This window comes from Echinops telfairi, unplaced genomic scaffold (assembly GCF_000313985.2).
Source record: "Echinops telfairi isolate 266 unplaced genomic scaffold, ASM31398v2 ScPeMD7_5868;HRSCAF=6743_0, whole genome shotgun sequence".
NCBI lineage: Eukaryota > Metazoa > Chordata > Mammalia > Afrosoricida > Tenrecidae > Echinops > Echinops telfairi.
This window is the reverse complement of record NW_022109767.1, coordinates 4,479,397-4,484,888: the sequence shown is the minus strand read 5'-3', so window position 1 is coordinate 4,484,888 and position 5,492 is coordinate 4,479,397. Positions and strand designations below refer to the sequence as shown.

Below are 5,492 nucleotides of genomic sequence, written 5' to 3'. Positions count from 1 at the left end.
TAAGGTAGCTACGAGCCATGAATCAACTCAATAATGATGAGTTTGGTATTGTTGTTTTATTGTCGCATCATATAAATCCTTTTTACACACATATCCATGAAGATTTCCTCCCTTAGTCATTTTCTTCTCCTTCTTTTCATTCCCCATATCAAAAACTTAATTATAGAAAAGAGCTATGCATCTTCCTTACAAATCAAAGGTAAAATTGTGCACCCTAAAAGTTGAAATCAAGCGATTATATATTCCCATGAGCTATTATCATTCATTTAATAGCATCATTCTTTGTAACAATAACAGTTTTTATGGGGTTTTCCGGTAAAAACCAGAAAACCTGCTAGACAAACTCTAAAAGAGCTGTAACACTGTATTTTTAATAATTAAATACAGAAAGCACTTTACTGTTGAAAAATTGAGTTCCATGAGTAAATGCAATTATAATTGCATATAATAACCCAACTTCTCCTAATGTCTGAATCCCTTCTTCTCTAAGGACCTTGCATTTCTCTCCCATCCTGATTCCTTGGGTGCTCTTTCCTTCCTGCCTGCTTGTTCATTCTTCCTTTCTTTGTCATCTCCTTTACACCTTTATCCATGAAGGGCATTTGAATTGGTAGAAGGAAATCTCTTGAGCGCTGGTTCTCTATAGAGTTAGTGTCTTCTACTTCCACCTGGAGCCATGTGCATCTTCCATCAATAGTGACAGAAGCCCATGCAAGCACACCCAAGTCTCTGTTGTAAACTCCACCTCTCTACTATAGACAGAACAACAAATGAACTGAAAACCCCACCAACCTCGGAGAGCCCTCAAGGTGCTGATGTCAGACAGTCAGGATTCTATGCAGGCTGCCTGGCAGAGCAATAAAAGCCTTAAATAGTTTGGGGACCTCGAGTCCCTGCTTTGTAAAGTATTCATGAGGTACAATTATGGTGCCCTGCTACCCTGATATGATTTCCAGTTGCCTCCAGCTCTCTCTGCATCCAGTTTGACCTCCTTCGCTACCTTTGACATTGATCTATTCCTGAGTTTGTAGCTTTAGGCTTCAGGTATGAACCTGAGATTAAAGCCGAAAATAAAAGTCACCATAATCTCTTCCCTTATAAATTGATGGCCTGGTATTCCAGTCTTTGTGCTAATCAGGATGGCCAGGGAAGGGTCCATTTGGAAAACATGATCTTCAGGGACTTGAATCAGGATGAAACGACTGCACATAGGTTGGGGCTGCGGGGAGGAGGAAGAAAAGGAATATTTGTGACACTCAGACTGCTCCTGAATTATAGAAGGGAAGTAGAGGGTGTTGCTAAAAATGGCCACAAGCACTTTGTGTTTGATATTGGCTCATCCCATCCATTCCGCTAGAGATGACAACATGCATTCTTTTTCCTTCTTCTTATGGGACTTGTGAAGATACCTCTCTGATTCTCATTCTCATGTCTCTTTCCACTCTACATGGTTCACTACCCATGAGTGTTTTCGTCTCTGTGCCCTTCACAATAAAGTCAGAGTCTCTTCCTTGCTTTATGCTTAACAGCAGTGCTCGACATTCTCCTTTGCTTCATGTGGCTTTTTACTACGATGAACAGTGTCCAAAAGGTAATGCATCGCTTTCTTACTTCCTCCCCAATTCTCGCTTCCTCTTTCCCTTCCCTGAGAATACCCTGCAGTTCTTCAAAATAAAGAGACAACTGCATAATTAAGAATGCAATGCCAATAGGAAAATACAATTGTACCTTCCAGACATTAAGAGAAGTGGGAGGAGAGAGGGAGACAGCACCAAAAATCTGATAAAGTGGGCGCCCTGCCTTTCAGGCAAAGGGGCTCTTTTCTCCAGTTAATTTCTACTTAGAAACAAAGGAGTTTTCAGAAAATGGAGAGAGAGAAGGCACTGAATGATGCTCCAATTTGCATTTCTGTTCACATAGTATTCTTCTTCAATTGCCTAGAGAAAGGCTCTCCCCCGCCCCCACTCCCATTACAGATGGAAGCACCTGTTTAAAAATACTTGAATCAAATTTTATTCACAATTGCTATTTCCCCCAACTTGTCTCTGATAAGCCAAAGGAATAAATGCGGAAACCTCTTAAATCTTTTTAAAACCCTACACGAAATCCTGAAATAGCACCGGATGAGAAGATGTGAGGTTATAATGTAAACTCTGAGATTAACTTGTGATATTAAGCAAACCATTGAAGGGTCTTGATCTCCTTCTTTTTCTATTATGATGATGAGAGTCCATAGTAGACCTTCCAGAGTCCGCGGGCGCTGCAAAGAGTTAAGCACTCAACTACCGATTAAAAGGTTGACAGTTTAAATCCACCCAGAAATGTATTGGAAGAAAATATGGCAAGCTATCTCCAAAGTATCACATCCTTGAAAACCCCTAGGGGGTGGAGTTCTGCTCTGTGTGTATCAGCTCACATGGGATCCCCATCGAATATCCCTTCCAATAAAAACAAAAGTGTGGATTGTCCTCTTTCACCTGTACAACGCAAAGCCTTGTCTCTAGAGCAGGTAGATGCTCCAGCCTCATTAGTTTCCCCGCTCCCCCCAACACCCAAGCAAGATGCATAGAAAAACCCGAACCTGTACAGCTCCAGGTGTAAGTCCTTGCTGATCTGAAAATTGAAATCGTGATTTTCTGATATTTAGTAGTATTTTACCAGGACCACTATACATTTCCCATAGCCATTTTAAGCACCATCAGCTAAGGAACCACATTTTCAAGTTCGTATGTTTTTATGGACTCTGTTGGGTGCATTAGCCTGCAGCTTACCAAAATATGGAACATTGGCTAACAAGACAACAAGAGTTGCCATCAAATCCACTCCGATTCATGACAATCTCCTGTATAACTAACTGTTCCACGCAGTTTTCAAAGCTGTGATGTCTTTCTAGAAGAGAGGCAGGCCTTTCTCCCAACGTGCCTTTGGGTGAATTTGAACAGCCGAAACTTTCAGTTAGCAGTTTATACCTTTAAAAAAAATCATATTATCAGGGGCTCATACAACCCTTATCACAGTCCATCCATCCATCCATTGTGTCAAGCACATTTGTGTATTTGTTGCCATCATCATTCTCAAAACATTTTCTTTCTACTTGAGCCCTTGGTATCAGCTCCTCATTTTTTCAACCCCCCTCCCTGCCCCCCTCCCTCATAAACCCTTGATAATTTATTATTTTTTTTCATATCTTACACTGACTAATGTCTCCACTCACCCACTTTTCTTTTATTCATCCTCCAGGGAGGGGGTTTTATGTAGATCATTGTGATTGGTTCCCTCTTTCTCCCCCTACCTTTCCCTTGCCCTCCTGGTATTGCTACTCTCATTACTGGTCCTAAGGGGTTTATCTGTCCTGGATTCTCTGTGTTTCCTGCTCTTATCTTTACCAGTGTAGATCCTCTAGTCTAGCTGGATTTGTAAGGTAAAATTGGGATCATGATTGTGCGTGTGGAGGGGGGAGGAAGCATTAAAGAACTATAGGAAAGATGTATGTTGTATCATTGCTACACTGCACCCTGACTGGCTTTTCTCCTCCCAAAAACCCTTCTGTAAGGGGATATCCAGTTGCCTGCACATAGGTCTTGGGTTCCCAATCTGCACTCCCCCTCATTCACAATGATATGATTAATTGTTCTTTGATGCCTGATACCTGATCCTATCAGCACCATGTGATCACATAGGATTGTGTGTTTCTTCCATGTGGGCTTTGTTGCTTCTCAGCTAGATGGCTGGTTGTTTATCTTCAAGCCTTTAAGACCCCAGACACTATATCTTTTAATACCAGGCACCATCAGCTTTCTTCATCACCTTTGCTTATGCACCTGCCTTGTCTTCAGGATTGTGTCAGAAAGGTGAACATCATGGAATGCCAGTTTAATACAAAAAAGTGTTCTTGCATTGAGAGAGTACTTGAGTAGAGGCCCAATGTCCATCTGCTACCTTAGTGCTAAACCTATGAATATATGCACATAGATATATTTCCCCATAGTCATTTGTAAATATATTTGCATATATTTATGCCTATGTTTAGACCTCTATAAATGCCCTTTGCCTCCTAGTTCTTTCCTCTATTTCCTTTTACTTTCCTCTTGTCCCACTATCATATTCAGCCTTCATTTGGGTTTCAGTAATTCCTTTCAGTTACATTGCCCTTAATCAAATCCTACCAGGCCTCCTACACCCTCCTTGCCATGGATTTTGGATCACTTGTTGTTCCCTTGTCCCTGAGTTTGTTAATACCCATTTCCTTTCCCCTGCCCTCCCATTTTGCTCCACCCAGGGACTCCTAAAATGATGACTGATGCGTATACAGATGGAATTAGCCTACATCTTCTGGTAGGGAGTTGCTAGGTGAATTCCCTTGGCAACAATGAAAATAAAGAAAACCTATTTGGCATAGGTGTTACGTGTTGAACTGCAAGGAGCAAGGTCAGCAGTTTGAAACTACCAACCACTCCTTGAGATTACCATGGGACTTGCTACTCTTGTAAGCAGTTTCCCTCTAGGAAACTCCCAGGGGACAGTTCTACTCTGCTCTTTAGGATCACTGTGAGTCGGCATTGACTCCGTGGCAGTTTGGAGATTTTTGTTTTAGATGCCAATATTCACAGATGCATAGATTCTTTCCAAGCCCACCAGAACTTCAGTGGTCTCCTGGAAGCTCTACTGTCCTCATTTGTCATTGTCCTTATCTTACTGAGACCCGGTGACACAGGACACACATGGCCTTTTCCTGAGTTGCACAAAAAATTAAGCATCGGACTGCTAACCAAGAGGTCAGTGGTTCAAGCCCATTCAGAGGTGCCTTGGGTAAGGCTTGAGATCTGCTTCCAGAAAGAAGCAGCCTTGAAAATGTTGGAGTAGTTCCATTCTGCACATATGGATGGCCATTAATCAGAATCTACTCAGGGATACCCAACATTAGCAACTACAACAGATTTCTCCTGCCTGCCTCATCAGCCTTTTATCCTACAGGCCCTCTTCTGTGTTTCCTTCACCACTCACCTCTGGATCTGCTTTTATTCAGAACCTCAATAGCAGCTCCAGCCTGCCTAGCTCCCTCACTATGAGTTACAACAGCTGTGGCAGTTACATAACCTCCTGTCAACTTGGAAGGGGTGGGGTCTAGCCTGTCCATCAGGCCATAGCCAATGAGACCTTTGTAGAGGCATGGCCTTTTCCTGATGATTCTAGGAATGCCTCTGTTCTTCTCTGGGGGTGGGACACAAAGACTCTCAGCTTGTCTCCCTGGGAGACATTCCTGTTGACAAGCCACATGGAGACACACCGATGGAACCAGGACCCTGGAGCTGGAGGAGTCATGTGGAGACCCACGCCAGCACTGAGATCCTTCGACCACCACTAAGGTCTACAAGAGTTTCCACCCACTGGCCTGTGGTCTTCCTGTATTCAGCATTATTGCATGGCTGCGTGAGTACATGTGCTGTGTGAGACATATGGGCTAATATTAGACTTAGGGACTGGATCTGGAC

At 42.8% G+C, this 5,492-nt stretch overlaps 1 non-coding gene across 1 annotated transcript; it reads right to left on the bottom strand.

Moving 5' to 3' along the window:
• Nucleotides 1-303: 303 nt before the first annotated feature.
• On the bottom strand, nt 304-365 carry LOC115871487. Its single transcript, XR_004047333.1, has one exon. It is a non-coding gene; the product is annotated as a U7 small nuclear RNA (small nuclear RNA).
• Between the last annotated feature and the right edge of the window lie 5,127 nt (nt 366-5,492).